This window comes from Hyaena hyaena, unplaced genomic scaffold (genome assembly GCF_003009895.1).
Source record: "Hyaena hyaena isolate Hyena2069 unplaced genomic scaffold, ASM300989v1 scaffold_1078, whole genome shotgun sequence".
Lineage (NCBI taxonomy): Eukaryota > Metazoa > Chordata > Mammalia > Carnivora > Hyaenidae > Hyaena > Hyaena hyaena.
In genome coordinates this window covers 136,858-154,912 of record NW_024081714.1, presented here as the reverse complement: position 1 = coordinate 154,912, position 18,055 = coordinate 136,858, and positions in this window count along the sequence as shown.

Here is an 18,055-nt window from a genome sequence, read left to right as displayed (position 1 = left end):
TCACTATACTCCATCTCAAAATAAATAAACATTTAAAAAACTGTTAAAAGTTTCCTGACAAATGCTGACATTGTTTAGTGAAAATTTACTGAGATATGTTCTTTAGAAAATACGTACCTAAATAACTTGGAAAAGGAGATGGAAAGTCAATGGAATTGACAAATGATTCAGTGCTAACCATACAAAATATAATATAATATAATATAATATAATATAATATAATATAATATAATATAATATAACATAACATAATAAATATAATATAATATAATTAATATAATATAAAATATAATTCTGCACTAGAATGGAGAACCTGTATAAAGAAGGTAAATAACCCTCAATACTTTATTTAGAGAAAAGTTTTCTAATATAAGAAGGAGAATATTAGTATTATGAATACTATTAAGTATTAAGAATCTTAGTATTTTGGCATTCATCAAGAACTGCAGATTTCCAGTATGAGATTTTTAGAGGAAGCTCTGGCTCATCTAGTCAGAAAGTATTCAAAATTGAAATATTTGATTTCTCACCTTTACTAATATGTAATGCCCCTGATAATGAATAATATTTAGCTAATTAGCAGTTCTTAGTTTACATTATTATTCTACTTCCATGATTATCCTCAACAGAGGTAAGGAAAGCATTCCTATATTATACCAGTTATATAAAACATTCCTATATTATGCCAACACTATATTTTTGTGGAACTTAAATACTCATTTCAGTTAGGACACATATTTATCATGCACTAGGAGTCTTAGAGCCTTGATCAGCACTTATTCTTAAATATGGATTCAAAATAAGCCACATTAATGCAAAAAAGGAATAAATAAAGTGCATACTTATTGCACCATTTGAGGCCATGTATCTAATATTCTGGTTTGTGCAGTTCCTTCACACCATAATTAAACAGAATGTGGCATGTACTAATTGGAGACAGCGTATGGGTTGTATGTTGTATACTTGGGAGATGACATTTTTAGAAATGCAATATATGTAGGGACCAATAAGGATGGGTGTGGGTACTTTGTATATGTGCATATAATAATTATTAGCAGTAAAAGTGAGCTATGGTGGGAAAGACTGCGATAGTCTCTGTGGACGGGAGTTAGAGTTACCTGTGTCTTCACCTGATGGTAAAGCATAACTAATTTAGTGTCAATCAACCATCTCCTCATACATGGGGTTTCAATAATGTTAACAAAACAGGGTAATATGGGATAACAACATGACAATGTGCTATGTTTAACTCTGGCCAAAAACACTTAAAGCAACACCCTGTAAGAAATTAGATCAAGGTAAGGGGTTTCACATTAACATAATACATGAAAAAAATTGTTGTCTTTGGTTTGAATCACATAGAAGGTATAATCAAGTCTTATGTCCTGAGACAAAATCTGTAAACTCTACTATTCTAAAACATTTTTTTATTTTCTTTTGGGTTTTATAACAATTACTTTAATCCTAGTAAGAGTATTAGAAACAGCATAGAGCTAACAGAAAAAAAAAGAAAAATGAGAATTAAGCCCATGTGATGTTTGAATTTTAAAAATGATATATGTAAATAAATATTATTATCAATGCACTGACTTTGAGATCTTTTTATATTTTTGAAATATTCCAAATATTTTAATATTAAAAGTATGGTTTAACATTAAAATGTATGAATTTACTAATGTTTAGTGAAATTTATTTATTTGTGATCAATGTTTCATTACTTGAGATAAGTCATTTATGAAAAGTAAAACTTTTACTTTCCTATATATGAGATTAGTATACATTTTAGAAATGTATAGAATTTCTAGAATTAAATTAACAGACTAGCATCTAGTAAATGAAATGTTAAATAGATTACCAATACAAACGTGTTGAATATTCCTCTCCACATGAATATAAGTTGCCTGGTATACTTTAAAATATTAAAAACAATATGTAACATTGAAGAGATCAAAAGTAAAGCATTGTATACACATACACATATTAGGACGGAGCAAATATCTGATTCAAGGATAAGTAAACATTTTTATAAAAGCAATGACAACATGGCCTTGGTGATGTTAGGAACAATGTGGTTCCAGAAAGAATTACAACATACATATTTAAGAAGCATTTGTTCTAAATTCACAATTCAGGAAAGCATGAAATTATAAAACCAAGGGTAAAAGAACAAATAATAAAGCCATTCAAATAAGTGTAAAAAGATAACTGGATGAGAAGCAGCAGGCACAAATAAGGATATTTCATGACTCAAGTAATGAAAATAAAGAAAAACAATGAGATATTTCAAGTCATATTAGATTCAAAACTGTATAATCATCATTTGAAAAATACCATTATTATGTAAAAAGGCCAAATTGAGGAAAGCCTTCAGATTACAATGAAAAGATCAAAAATAAGATAAAATGAAAGGAAATTCAAATGTAGGAAAGGTAATATAAATTCAAATTATGGATTAATGGTATTTTGGAATCAAATAAATTCATAGAAGTAATAATGATATTTCATAGAAATAACCATCTTCTGCATTAAATAAATTCCTAAATTTACATATTTTCAAGTGTCAATACAGGGAAGATTAGTGGTTACTCACAAATCTGTTGGCCTTAGATTTATTTATAATAGCAAATGCCAGAAAAAAAAGAAAACGTACATATTCGAGATAATTTCAGCAATTCAAGAATTTGTGCTATTTTTATTTATGACAAAAATCAAATATGGTATGTAAGAGTCAGGATCCTTTTAAAAAGATCTCAAGGGGCACCTGGGTGGCTCAGCTGGTTGAGCATCCAGTATCCAACTCTTGATTTTGGCTCAGGTCATGATCTCAAGGTTCAAGAGATTGAGCCTTGCTTCTGGCTCTGTACTGTCAAGTTTAGGATTCTCTCTCTCCCTCTCTCTCTGCTCCTCCCCATTGAAGGGGTCTCTCTCTCTCACAAAATAAACTTTAAGAAAGTAAATAAAATGCCCAGGGTGCCTGGGTGGCTCAGTCAGTTAAGAGTCTGACTTCAGCTCAGGTCATGATCTCACGGTTCATGTGTTTGAGCACTGCATCAGGCTCTGGGCTTACAGCTCAGAGCCTGGAGACTGCTTCAGATTCTGTCTACCTCCCTCTGCCTCTCACCCATTCATGTTCTGTCTCTCTCTCTCTCAAAAATAAACATTAGTTCTTTTAAAAAGTATAAAAATAAAATAAAAATTTTTAGGGGCGCCTGGGTGGCTTAGTTGGTTGAGCGTCCGACTTTCGCTTAGGTCGTGATCTCGCGGTTCGTGGGTTCGGGCCCCGCGTCGGGCTCTGTGCTGACTGCCAGCTCAGAGCCTGGAGCCTGTTTCAGTCTGTGACTCCCTCTCTCTCTGACCCTCCCCTGCTCGCGCTGTCTCTCTCTCTCTCCTAGAAATAAATAAAAAAATATATAAAAAAATAAAATAAAATAAAATTTTTTAAAAAGATCACAAAAATAAATGCATAACAAAAAATTAACTCTGATTTTTAAAAATCAGGGTTGAGGAAATGTTAAGTTGCAAGTGATCTAGGGTTTAACACTTTCCAGCAAAAAGAAAAATGCCTCAATGTCTGACTACCTTCAAGCATCCATCAAGCTCAAAATAAGTGTAAAACAGCATATATGAAATCACCAGAATACCTATTTTATATGGTAAACGAGGGCATATTAGCCAATTAACCATATTGATTCAAAAACATTGTTTGCCTGCAAAGGTTGTGTAGGATAACAGAGGTGTTAAGTTCCTCCAGTGGTGGCCAGGTAAAAATGTATTGTGTCTGTAAAGGTGAAGGCAAAATAAGGTTTAGAGGCTATTGAAATAGGCAATGAACAGATTAAGTAAACTCATAATAGTAAATATTGACTGGATGGTAACTAAATGGAGACAGTAACTTCAATAAGTTCAGGTACGGGGGTCATAACGGGTAGTACCACAGCAGAATGGTCATGGTAATTCACTAGAAGGCAATGTTCATTCTAAGTTTAAGACCTGGGCAAATTGGGCTGTTAAGAATAAAAGCAGTGAATTAATGGGGATATTAACCCCTTCCCTAATTCTTATATAATATCTCTCAATCCCTAATGGCCTTGTTTTACTTTACATTGGACTGCATTAACTATTTTAATAGAGTCCAGCATGTGGGGAAGGTGAGGGTAGAGATGCTTCATGGGGTACCATTTTGTCAAGCCAACCGGTTAAGTACCACAGGACTTAATTTTTCTTTGTCACTTAATAAATCTGTCAGAATATCTATGCCCACCTTGAGGTTCTCTTAAAATTAGGTGCTATGACTCTCAACAATAGCCAAAACATGGAAAGAGCCTAAGTGTCCATCAATGGACGAATGGATCAAGAAGATGTGGTTTACCTATACCATGGAATACTACATGGCAATGAGAAAGAATGAAATCTGGTCATGTGTAGCAACATGGATGGACCTTGAGGGTGTTATGCTGAGTGAAATAGGTCAGGCAGAGAAGGACAAATATCATATGTTTGCATGTATAGGAGGATTAGGAGGAACTTAACAGAGGACCAAGGGGGAGAAGAAGGGGGGAAATGGTGGGGGAAAGGGAGAGAGGCAAACCATGAGAGACTCTTGAATGCTGACAAAAACTGAGAACTGATGGATGTAGGGGGGAGGGGGTATGGGCATGAAGGAGGGCACTCGTGGGGATGAGCACTGAGTGTTATGTGGAAACTAATTTGACAATAAACTATTTGTAAAATAAAAAAAAAAATTAGGTGCTATGATCACCAACAAGGCAATATCCTCTTGATGGTTAAGATGAGGCATATATATATATATATATATATATATATATATATATCTTTGTTTTTATAGCCAGTAACTCCCTTCAGATTATAGTGGGTATATTATATAAAATTAATGAAATCCTTGGGTATAACTGTAATTTGAGTTCCAGAAGTGATTAAGTCCATGAAAATTTGACGGTTGGTGCATTTCAACAGATGATAAAGTTAATTCAGAACCTATAGGGGTCCAAATGCCAATCAACACCTTTTTATCTTTTTGTTATATAAATAATTTTAGTAAATGTTGGCTTTCCATTTGGGTTATATTGTGAAGACTTTTTCACTTGTTTGTTTTTTTCTCTCATATCCAGGTTTCTCTCTTACTTTTATTCATGTTTTTTCTCCTTTTTGCTCACTGGATATACTTAGATGAGAGGGACTGTATTCTACTGATGTTTATAACTGCCTGCTCCAAACAGCCTCAACTAAGTATCTTTAGGGTTGGGAAACTCTGCACTCTAATGGTTGCTTCATGGTGTTTGAAGACCCCAAAGTTAACTCAGGCTTGAATTAACCTGCTGACTGCACTAAAGTGGTGCCATGGATTTTTGTTTGTTTGTTTCTTATAAACCTGAGGATTAGGCTCTTTATTTCAACAGAGGCAAAGACAGGAGAGTGGTCCATGAGAAGAGCTCTGGGCCTACAACCCTGAGGTTGGCAGACTGCTGATGGAGGAGCTATGAAGTCTCCAGCCATAACAATGAATGTTTCTGTTTCTCCTTTCAGTTACATCAGGTTCTAATCCATGTGTTTTATTAGGTGTAGAGACAATTACAATTGTTATATCTTTTTAAAAAATCAACTCCATCAACATTAGGCAATGCTCCCCATTTTTCCTGTTTCTAGTTCTTGTTCTGAACTCTAGTTAGTATAATATAAATATCACACTAGATTTCATTTGTTGATGGTTTACATGCATTTCTTTTTCCATCCTTTAGCTTTTGTCCTCTCTCTGTCTTTATATTTTGAGAGACTTTTCTGTTAATCACATATACCTAAGAATGAATTTTATATTAAATTGGCATTTTTGTTTTTCAATTGATGTCTTTAGACCATTTATATTTAAAATAATCTTATATAGCTAATTTAAAATATACTATCTTGTTAACTGTTCAATTTTCAAATTTTTTAATATTTTTTTGTTTTCTTCCTACATTTGTACTCATTATGTATTTTTTCATGAATCCATGTTATCCAATTATCTCTATAATTGGCCTATTCCTCATAACTATTTTAAAAATTTTAGTACCTGTCTTAAGATTTATAATGCACAGTTTTCCTTCATCAGTCTACCATTAATAGTATTCTGCTTCATATATAGACAAAAAATAAAGGCAAATAACTAGAAATTTCAAAATATTATTAAATCCCGTAGGTTTCATAGGTAATTGCTGACAAGTACTCAAAGAAGGAAAAATGACAATAAATATTTTCAAAATGTGGAAATGCAGAAATGCTTCACAGATGTGTCTGTATACAGTATAATCAAAATCTCATCCCAGTATAAGAAGAATCCTACAAAACTAAATGTAAAATAATCCAGCAACAGGTAATATGATCATTCAGTACAGATCTCAAAAGAATCCAGCCTTGGGAGAAAGTGAAAAGTAGCTAAAATCTACCCTAATAAAACATAAAACTGACTCGGAAGTATCAGATTTACCCACATATGCTTGTCAAAACAAAAGTGAACACTTTTTAAAAGACATAAAAGTCCATACATTTTTATTTCAGTATCTACCATCTCCAACATCAAATACAAATCACTAGATATATAAACAAGCAGGAAATCCAATACAAAAAAAGTCAACAGAAAAAGTCACTGAACAAACACAGATAATGGAATTACTAGACAAAAATGTTGAAATAGCTATTATAAATGCATATACTTATTTGAAAGGGGAACATAAATATAATGCAGAAAAAAATAGAAAAAAAATAAAAAGAACCAATTAGAACTTTCACATCAAAAATATAACATCTGAAGTTATTAAATCATTATGGAATAAAATATCTATAAAACATTACAGAGAATAAAACCTGAAACAAAAAGTGGTATAACATACAGATCGTTAAGGAACTAGAGAAAGGAATGAGATTTTTTTTTAAATAGTGGACAAAATTTTTCCAAATTTGAAGAAAATATCACCTATAGAGGGTCATAAATAGAACTTATTGCAAAATTTCCATCAGAAACTGTGTAAACCAAAAATACAATAGAATGGCACCTTTAAAGAAAATATTATTCAAAAATGAAGATAAAGTAGAAATTGATTTTCAGACAAACAAAAGTGTGATAATTCATTGGCGATGTACGTGCACCAAAAGCACTACTAAAAAAAGGCCTTCAGCAGAAGGAAAAAATAACAGTGGAAATTTGTACTAAGGAGTAAAGAGGGTCAGAAATGGTAAATATGTGGTTAGATACAGGAAAGTTTGTTTTCTCAATTATATTTTCTATAGAAGATAACTGATTTTTAAGCAAAAGTAACATATCATTGATTTTAGGTCATCTTTAATGTAATTTATATAACTCAAAGCTAAAAATTCAAACATATAGAAGAAAAACGTAAGACAGCAATAACATGAAGGAGAGTAGAAAGGAAATGAAACTTTACTATTGTAAGGATCTCGTGTTACAGGTGAGATGATAATAATAATTTGAAATTAAAGTTTGAAAAGCTGCAAAATGTATATGGAGATTAACTTTTAACAAATAAGAGAAGTATATCTAGTTAGATAATAGTGGATAATATAAATAGAACAAAAACAAGTGTTAAATTGATATAAAATAGAGCATCAAAAAGAACAAAGAGTAGAGAATATAATGGACATTTAGAATATAAAAAACACTATGATGTATTTAAATCCAACCAAGTTAAAAGAGACTATTGGAATAGATAAGATTGTCAGACTGGTCTAAAACATCCAATTATATACTGTACAAGAAATGCACTTTAAACACACCATTGATTAAAATTAAGCCAAATGAAAAAGCTATATGAACCATAAGATTTAAAGTCCTAAAAAGTAAATAAAAGTCTAGGAGTGGCTACATTAATAACACACATCATAATTTTCAGAACAAGCAACATCATTAGTGATCAAAAGAGATACTTCCTAAAGAAAGGGGACAATTCATCAAGTCACAACGGACCTGTGTATGCCCTTAACAGAAGCTTATATATATGAGGCAAAGACTAACAGAATAGAAAGGAGAAGTGCATAAATCCCAACCTCAGTGAAAGTTTTTAACACTTCAATAGAAGTAACTGATAGAATAAGAATAAATGGATAGAAAAGTCGATAAAAGGAAACTCTAAAAACTAATATTGCATTATTGGGCCTAATTGGCATTTATAAACTACTCCATCCAACAAGAACAACACCCAGATTACATTCAAGTACTTGTGGAATACTACACAATTTACAGCATGTTCTTTGTAAAACAATAAATTGGAAGGACTGAAAGTAATACAAAGTATGTGCTGTTTGCAGAGAATCAGAAATCCAAAATAGAAACCTATCTGAACTACTGACAACCATATCTCTAAATAACCCGTAGATCAAAGAACAAATCATTAGGCAAATTATATTTAGAATTGAGAAAAAATAACAAAAACACAACATATCAAAATGGGTGAGATGCTGCAAAAGTTATTAAAAAGGAATTTTTAACTTTGAGTTATATACATTAAGGATGACCTAAAATAAATGATCTAAGCTTCACCATAAAATAAAAAGTCAAAATAGAAAATTAAAATCAAAGTACAAAAAATAAAGACAAAAGCACAAATCAACAACAAAAAAAGAAACAGAGAAATCAATGTAAACAAAGTTTGTCTTTTGAAAAATCCATAAAAAGTTGGTCACACAAAAAACAAAATTTAATAATATCAGGAATTAAAAATGGGTTATAACTACAGATCCCATAGGCAAAAAAATATTAACAAGAGAATATTATGAAAATATTTATAGTAATATAATTGACTACTGAAATGAACAAGAAATAAATTTATAATTTTATTAAAACAGTAACTTAAGTGTATAAATCTCCTGAAATAAATAAATTCCCAAACAACAATGAAGAAACGTAGACTAAATGGCCCATTTCTATTAGATAACTTGAACTGATAATTAAAAATCATCCTATAAAGAAATCTTCCAGGCCACAATGGCTTATCTGAAAAATTCTGTCAAACATTTAAGATAGAAGTAATGCCAATCACATAAAAAAGAATATTCATATTTCACTGCATATGAAAATAATATAACATTAAAATTCCAGTATCTGTAGTTTAAGTAACGCTCAGCCATATATTTTGCTTATTAATGTATTATCTATGACAGTTTTCACACCACATGGGAGAATGGAGTAGTTGCAAGGAGACTGTACACATGTAGTGCTTATCACTGCTGCTTGGTACATCCCACTAATCACAGTCATGCAGTAATAACAGGGTCCCTTTCAAAAAAGTTTTCTATGCCTTGATTTACACAAAAAATTGAAACTTGACTTCTCTGTCATGTAATAGGTAAAAATAAATTATAATTGAATTATATATGTGAAAATACATACACATACAAACAAAAACACGCACAAAGTTTTGGTAATTTTTACTGTATGAAATTTGAGAAATTCTAGTCATCAAAACCCTGTAACAATATGAGAAAGTAAATGAAAGACTAAAATTTGCAACTTGTATCCAGTAAATATGTAAAGAACTCTTTAAATAAGAAAAGACATATTATCCCAAAGAAATAGATACATAAAAATTGAGAATGCAGTTCACAAAACATATTAAGCAGATAGGCAACCATGTATGAAAAGGTATTCAACTTTATTAGTAATCATTAAAATAAAATTGAAACATAAGCTAACACTATCCTCCTACTAGAACATCTAATATTAAGTAGTTTGAAAATGCAAATTGTGGTTGGAATGTAGACCTGTGAATACTTTCATATTTTTCTAGTTGCATGTGTTTTAGTTAAATCACTTTCAAAAAATTTAATGTTTTTTACTAAATTTGTTGAACAAGCATTTCCACTCCTGAGTTGTAGCCAACAGAAATGTGTGTACATGTTCAGCAAAAGATATGTACAAGCATATTCATAGTAGCATATTTCATAATACCTCTATACTGGAAGCAACCCAAATATCTACTAGAAAAGATAAATAAACTGGTATATTTAGACTAGGTAATACTATATAACAATGAAAATAAATGAATAATAATAGCATGCAGCAGCATGAGAAAGTCTTACAAAAAAAAAAAATGATTAAGAAATGAATCCAGGCACACAAGAGTACCTTCTAGGATTCCATTAATGTAAGGCTTAACAATAGGCCAAAAATAGTTTGTTAGAATAATTGGAAAGAGGACATGCAAGACTAGGGACTGGAAAGCAACGTGAAATAAGCTTCTCAAGTATTCATAAAATTCTGGCTCACACCCTATGTGGAAGTCGCACAAATTATTTTACATTGCAACTATTAACCCAACTGTGTTGATAGTTGTGTACTTTTCTGTATGTGTATTATATTCCTAAAATATTTTTAATTATAAAAAAGTACACTGATTTAAAATAACAGGACTTAGAGTTATGGTAGACAGCTGTGAGTTGTGAATGATATTAACTATATCACTATTTATACAATTTTATTTCTACCCTTATATTCATAAGTTAGGGCCACATATATCAAATGGTTTCCTCAAAGCATAATGTAGCCAATCATGTTTGCTATATTTTTGATATGGAATACTCTTATTGAACCATATGGTAAAGAAATAATTTACATTAAGTAATAGGACTACTTAAGAGCAGTAGCTTTGTAAATTCCTTTCTGTAGAATGAGTAGTTTCCTTCTTCTAACTACTCAAAAAGCAAATTTATGTGCCTAATTAATCAGTAACTTTTCTGCTTGTTATACTTGCCAAGTATTTCCTTCCACATCAACACACATCTATGATCCCAAGTATGTGAGCATAAAGCCTGCAGGGTATTATTATGGACAAGACATCAGGAAATCTTTTTCAGGACTCAGCTTGTGCAATTGGAAAACACTGATCACTTTGTTACCTAATAGTATACAAACCTCCCAATGATAGAATTCTAAACCTACTAGAATACTTTCAGCTGTATCCTTCCAAAACCCAAAATACTCATGCATGTAATGATATTAACATCAAATTATATAACATATATGTATTCTTTCTTAACATTCTTAATGTTTATTTTTTAAATTTTTTAATGTTTTAATATTTATTTTTGAGACAGAGAGAGATAGTGTATGAGTCGAGGAGAAGCAGAGAGTGAGGGAGATACAGAATCCAAAGCAGGATCCAGGCTCTGAGCTGTGAGCACAAAGCCCAAAGCAGGGCTCTAACTCAACTGCGAGATCATAACCTCAGCCGAAATTGGAGGCTTAACCGACTGAGCCACCCAGGCTCCCCTTTAATGTTTATTTTTAAGACAGGGAGAGAGACAAAATGGGAGCAGGCAAGGAGCAGACAGAGGGAGAGAGTGACAGAATCCAAAGCAGGCCCTGGGCTCCGAGCAGTCCCCACAGAGCCCAACGTGGACCCGAACCCAGGAGCTGTGAGATCGTGACCTGAGCTGAAGTCGGACACTCAACCGACTGAACCACCCAGACGTCCCAACATATATGTATTCTTTCTTACATAATACCACATTTACCCTTTCCTCAGTAAAGCTTACTTTTTTGTTTTTAAATGGTCATTATACATTAATCTTTTGGGTTAAGATAGTAAAAATGTTCCTTTTGTAAGTATATAAAACAAATTATTAGCTAAGGGCAGGCTTTTATTTTGCTGTTTCTGCAAAGTGAAAATAATAATGACATATTTGTTGTGTTATCCAATAAAGGAAGTATATACTTCCTTGTGTGAAATGGATTACTGCTGAAAGGCATATGAATTGCTACAATGTAGTTATTGTAAATCAATCCTGATTTCACAATATTCTAATCATGATCTTTAATGATTATTTTATCTCCAAAAATGCAATAATAAACTCTCTAGAATAAGTGAAAGAATTAATTTAGTCACAGTAAATCTATATCTATATAATAAGAGACAATCTAAATCTCAATAGTCAGAGAAAGTCTGTTTCTACTAATAACTCAATTATTTTGTAGAAACAGAAAACATATAATTCACATGGACAAAATAAAAATAGTCCTTATTACCCTCTCTCAGAGATTTGAATGAGATTTCTTCACAGGTAAATTTGCACCAAAGTATACTTACTCTGGTAAGTACCTCTATTTGGGGGTTCTCACAGTTATAATCAATCCATCAATAAACTAAGAAACTGCTGGGGCGCCTGGGTGGCTTAGTCAGTTAAGCGTCCGACTTTCACTTAGGTCATGATCTCGCGGTTCGTGGGTTCGAGCCCCGCGTCAGGCTCTATGCTGACTGCCAGCTCAGAGCCTGGAGCCTATTTCGGAGTCTGTATCTCCCTCTCTCTCTGACCCTCCCCTGTTCACGCTGTCTCTCTCTCTCTCCTAGAAATAAATAAAAATATTAAAAAAAAATAAACTAAGAAACTGCCATTATACTTTGTATAACATGATGCTCTTTGTGATAAAACATTTCTTCTCACCAAAACAATCAGATTGATTTCAAGCACAATGAATTTTTCATAATACCCAGTATTTCTGGCTTCTATACCTGTTAATGGAAATATCTAAAATGACCCAAATTTTTCATAATATCTCAAAAGGGTAGCCCTTAGGTGACTTGCTCCCTCATGTATTTTCAACTTTCCCTTCCTTACTGACCACACATGCCAGTACACTAACATGCTTTGTCCTGCAAAATAAAATAAAACAGTAAACCCCAAAATTCTCTTATTTTCACCCTCTTCACTCTCATATCTCTCTCATGCTTCACTATTAAAACTCTCAAAAATATAATTAACATACGCATTTTCCCCTTCCACCTTGCTTTCCTAGTCTACGTTGTTGAAAAAAATGATGGCATCTTCTCCCTTTTATTCTACCATTCCACACTTATTTTTCATTTTCAGATTTCTTTAGTTATTACTTTATATTTATTTTGTGAGATTAATAACATTTATATTTTGTGATCGTAATCAATTCTCCTGTGCTCTATTGATGGGTTCGATCTAAAAGTTGAAAATAAATGTTACATTTATATTATTACTATGAAAATATTGTTCAGTACAGAGCTAATTCATTTCATTTGCTAATTTTCCAATGATGTAACATATAGCCTCTTAAAGAAAACGTTATAGGGGTGCTTGGGTGGTTTGGCTGGTTAAGTGTCTGACTTCAGATCAGGTCAAGATCTCATGGTTCATGAGTTTGAGCCCTTCATCAGGGTCTGTACTGACAGCTCAGAGCCTGGAGCCTGCTTCAGATTCTGTGTCTCCCTCTCTTTCTGCCCTTCTCTCACTCATACTCTTCCTTTCTATCTCTCAAAAATAAATAAAAACTTTAAAAAATATTCTAATTTCTTAGAGTCTACCTTTCCTCAAAATTTATATATTTTGAGGAAATTTTATATATATATATATTAATTTATATTTGCACCTTGACTTTTTTCAAGTCCCTGTGCCAAGCTCCAAAGATTGTCTGCTACCTTCCATTTTAATGCTGAAAAAATATTATAAACACTAAAACTTGGTTTGTGAGCATAATATGTTCTGGAAACATCCCTGTAATCCAAAGCACTTGTATATCAAATTTCCCAATTAAAAAAAATAATGGAAACTCAGATGATTCATTCCACAACCCAAAAATATTCATAAAAAGTGATTACAATACTGTAATATAATACAAAATAACAAAAATACAAAATATAAAGAAAAATAAATTAACTTGCACTGCCTTTGAAACTTTCAAGGCTGGTTTGAGGGAGACAAGAGAGAAGATGGTTATTGTGTAGGATGACTTTCTTTATCACTAATACTGACTACAGTATGGTATTAACAAATTCTTGTCATATACTGTACTTGACGTAACTGGCAATAAGGCAGCAGAGCAAAGGGTCTATATCTGCAGGCAGCCTGACCTAGAATGAAGCAAAGCATTCTGAAACTCACTCTTGTATGGAAAAGCAAAGGACTGACCATAGGTGCTGTGAAGTGACAAAAATTATACTAGTGCCAGTTGTGGGCAACTTCCAAGGTTCTGAAAAATCACTGATTTCTGCAACCACCATGGCCTGAGACTGAGCATCTAAGCATGGGAAATGATCACCCACAATCTCTCAGTAAGAGAGAGAAGAACTGACTCAGTTGTGATCATGTGACATTCGGTGTCACGTACTGCTAGTATTATAAGACATCGCTCATTTATCAAGTTAAAATTTATTAGAAATGTTTGCTTGTCTTGCATAACAAGTTTCTCACAATTGAAGGTTTTACTCTACGTCCTTTCCTATGTCACCAACAGTTTCTAGTACTTATTTTCTACGTGGATTGAAATCCATAATGATCTTCTTAAATACATAATTTTTGAAAATTCATTGATTTTGTGCTCCAAATGGTACCTCTTGTTTTCTAGGCCAATTGCAAATTATCATCCTGAATTTTTGTTCCCTTAAACTTTTTTTTCAGCTCTATTCTGTTCCCATGGTTGCTGAAGAAACTTCGTAAGAAAGATGAATGTCCAAAAGTTTGAGTCTCTGTAAGTCTGAGAAAAACTGATTGGAAGCCTGTTCACATAATTTTACCCTAAAAAATCACTTTTCCTTAGTATACCTAAGGATATATTGCAGCATCCACTGTATTCTAGCATCAATATTGCTGATAAGCAATCATATTTCAGTTTAATTCTTATAACCTTTTTTAGATTACCCAAGTTTTTTCCTCTGGAAACCTTTGTTTTTTTGTCTTGACTCTCTCTGAAAATCCTACCTTTCCTTTAGCCAAATCTAAAGTACATAATTAATTCTATTATTTAATCTCTCAGTAGTATTTGCCAGAATTTAACATGCCATTCTTCCTGAAACATTCTAATCTATTGGCTTTAAAGTGACATATGCCACTGAAATAATGAACAAGTCCACAAAACCTTGCACATCTATGCTTCTTTTTAGTGGATTCTCATTAAACAATTTTAAAAATGGCACTTTGTGTTGAAATAGTATTACGCATCGCCAAGTCTTGAGACAAAGGTCAGAACTTATTTGTATAAAATATTTGGAAAGCTTTCCCAAAGGCTACCAATATCAAATCAAGGCCTCACATGTACCTAGATTGTACTTTTCAATTGTTACCACCTTGGCTTAGCCAGTTACCCTTGGTAGTTATACCATAGATGGACTGCTTGATTCATGGAGAAGTATCCTCAAAGTTTCAGTATTTGTTTCGTATGGGTTTTAAGAAAAATTTTTATTTAGTTTCTTAAATTTTAATTCCAGTATAGTTAACATGCAGTGTTATATTAGTTTCAAGTATACAACGTAGTGATTCAACAATTCTATACATTACTCAGTGCTCATCATGATTAGTGGGCTCTTTAATCCCCACACCCACCTCCCATCTGGTAAACATCAGGTTGTTCTCTATATTTTAATATGAGTCTGTTTCTTGGTTTGTCTCTTTTGTTTATCCTTTGTTTATTTGTTTCTTTTTTTTAATGTTTTATTTATTTCTAGGAGAGAGAGAGAGAGAGAGAGAGAGAGACAGTGTGAACAGGGGAGGGTCAGAGAGAGAGGGAGTCACAGACTGAAACAGGCTCCAGGCTCTGAGCTGGCAGTCAGCACAGAGCCCGACGCGGGGCTCGAACCCACGAACCGCGAGATCATGACCTAAGCGAAAGTCAGACGCTTAACCGACTAAGCCACCCAGGTGCCCCTGTTTATTTGTTTCTTAAATACCACAAATGAGTGAAATGCACCTGGATTGTTTTGTCTTTACTTTTGCATATTTATTAGTGATTTTTATTTTGTGGTAACCATTAGATTTATATACAACTCTTTTGCACATAGCTGTCTATATTAAGTTGATGGTCGCTTAAGTTTGAAACCATTTTTTACTCTATCCTCCACCTTTTAGGTATATGGTGTCAAGCTTTACATCTTTTTGTGAGTCCTTTAAATGATTTTTACACATATACTTATTTTTACTGCTTTTGTGATTCCTGCTTTTCTTTTTTCTTGCTTATAGTCTTTCCTTTCCACCCAAAGAGTCTCCTTTAATATTTTTTGTAGGGCTGGTTTAGTGGTCATTAATTCCTTTAACTTTTTGCTTGTCTGAGAAACTCTCTCTCTCCCATTCTGAATGATAGCCTTGCTGGACACAGTATTTTTGGCTGCAGGTTTTATTTCCCCTTTCAGTACTTTTAATACATTACGCCACTCCCTTCTAGCCTGCAAAGTTTCTGCTAAAAAGTTAGCTGATAGCCTTATGGGACTTCCCTTGTAAGTAACTGCTTTCTTTTACTTTGCTGCTTTTAAAATTATTTCTTTATCACTACTTTCTGTCATCTTAATCACTATGTGCCTTGGTGTGGACCTCTTTGGATTGATTTTGTTGGGGGCTGACCCTGCCTCCTGGATTTAAATTTCTTTATCCTCCTCTGATTCAGGAAGTTTTCAGCTATTATTTCTTTGAATAAATTTTCTGTGCTCTTTTTTTGTCTTCCACTTCTAGAATCCCTATAATGCAAATGTTATTTATTATACTTGATGGTGTTGCTGATTTGCCTAAGTCTATTCTCAGTTTTCATCATTTTTTTCTCTTGCCTGCTCAGCTTGATTACTTTCCCTTACTCTGTCCTCTATGTCACTGATTTGTTCTTCTGCTTCATCTACTCTACCATTTATTCCATCTAGTGTATTTTTAATTCTATTTATTATGTTCTTCATCACTAATTGGCTTTTTATCTCACTGTTAAGGGTATCACTGATGCCCACCACTGTTTTCTTCCAAGTCCAATTAGTATCTTGATGATTATTGCTTTAAATTTTCTATCAGGCATATTACTTATCTCTGTCTTTCTTAGGTCTCTTGCTATGATTCTGTCCTTTTTCATCTGGAACATATTCCTCTGTCTCTTCAGTTTGTCTAACTCGGTCTGTTTCTGGGTGTTAGGAAAGATAGCTATGCCTCCACTTGAAACTAATGGCCTTATGAAAAAGAAGTCCTGTAGTGCCCTGCTGTGCACTGTCCCCTCTTCACAAGAACCTAGTGCTTCAGGGGTGTCTCCTATATGAGATGAATGCACAATGTTGTGTGGCTAAGCCACTCTTTTCTTCAGTCCAATGGCTCTCTTTGCCTGTTGTGGGCAGTGTTTGGTCCCTATGGTGTTAGTGGGTCAGTTTGGGGACACATTGGGCTCGAGGTCAGTCACACCAGGAGCTTGCCAGAGATGCAGTACCACCAAACTGCAGGGTGCTTTCCATGAGTTGTCCTCTAAGAAGCTTTTTTGTGGGTGAGCAGGGCATACAGTCATACCAGTTGTCTGTCTCCAGCCCACTTCTAGGGTCTCCATCTGACTGGTGTTTGTGGCTATCTTTCCCTCTTTTGGGGGTAAGAGTCACTTTGGAGTGGTGCTGGCTACTGTAGAGGCTGCCTGTACACTGCAAGATCTGGAGATCTACCCTACATGGGCTCTGGCCAAGTGCCTACTGGAGAGGGAAAAGCCATCCAAAGCATGGCATCAGGGAGTGGTACAGTGGGGCAGCGGTGCTAGCAAGCTCTGCACACCCTGGTCCCCTGTGGGAGGTTTCCTGCAGCCCTGGGACTGACACGGCCGTGTGAAGAGGTGGGTTGGTGAAAGCACAGCATGGCGGGGAGGCAGTGGGGAGCCGGAGGGTTGGGGAGAGGGTGGCAGTGCCTGCAAGTTAGTTTCAAGCTCCTCAGATAGGTGTGTTTATGCTGGGGACACAGGAGGGAAACGGCACCTGCCAGTTCCTTTGTTCTTGGAGGGGTTACCCAGAGATTGCTGTCCCTTCAGGACACCCTCTGACTTAGTAATAAGCTCCCTCCTGTATGCCCCAGGCACCTTTCAAACTGCTGCCTCTAGTTGTACCTCTGTTGGTTCTTTATTGTGCAGTGTTTCTAAGGGCAGGAAATCAGTTCCTTCTAGCCCTCCTGGCTCTGCCAGGGCCCAGTCTGTTGATTTTTTTTAATTCAAGGTTTAAAGTTCCACTGGTTTTAAGAACGCACACAATTTGGCCCCTCTGATTTTCAAAACCAAATGTTATGGGTTTTCACCTTCCCTGTGCAGTTTCCCTAG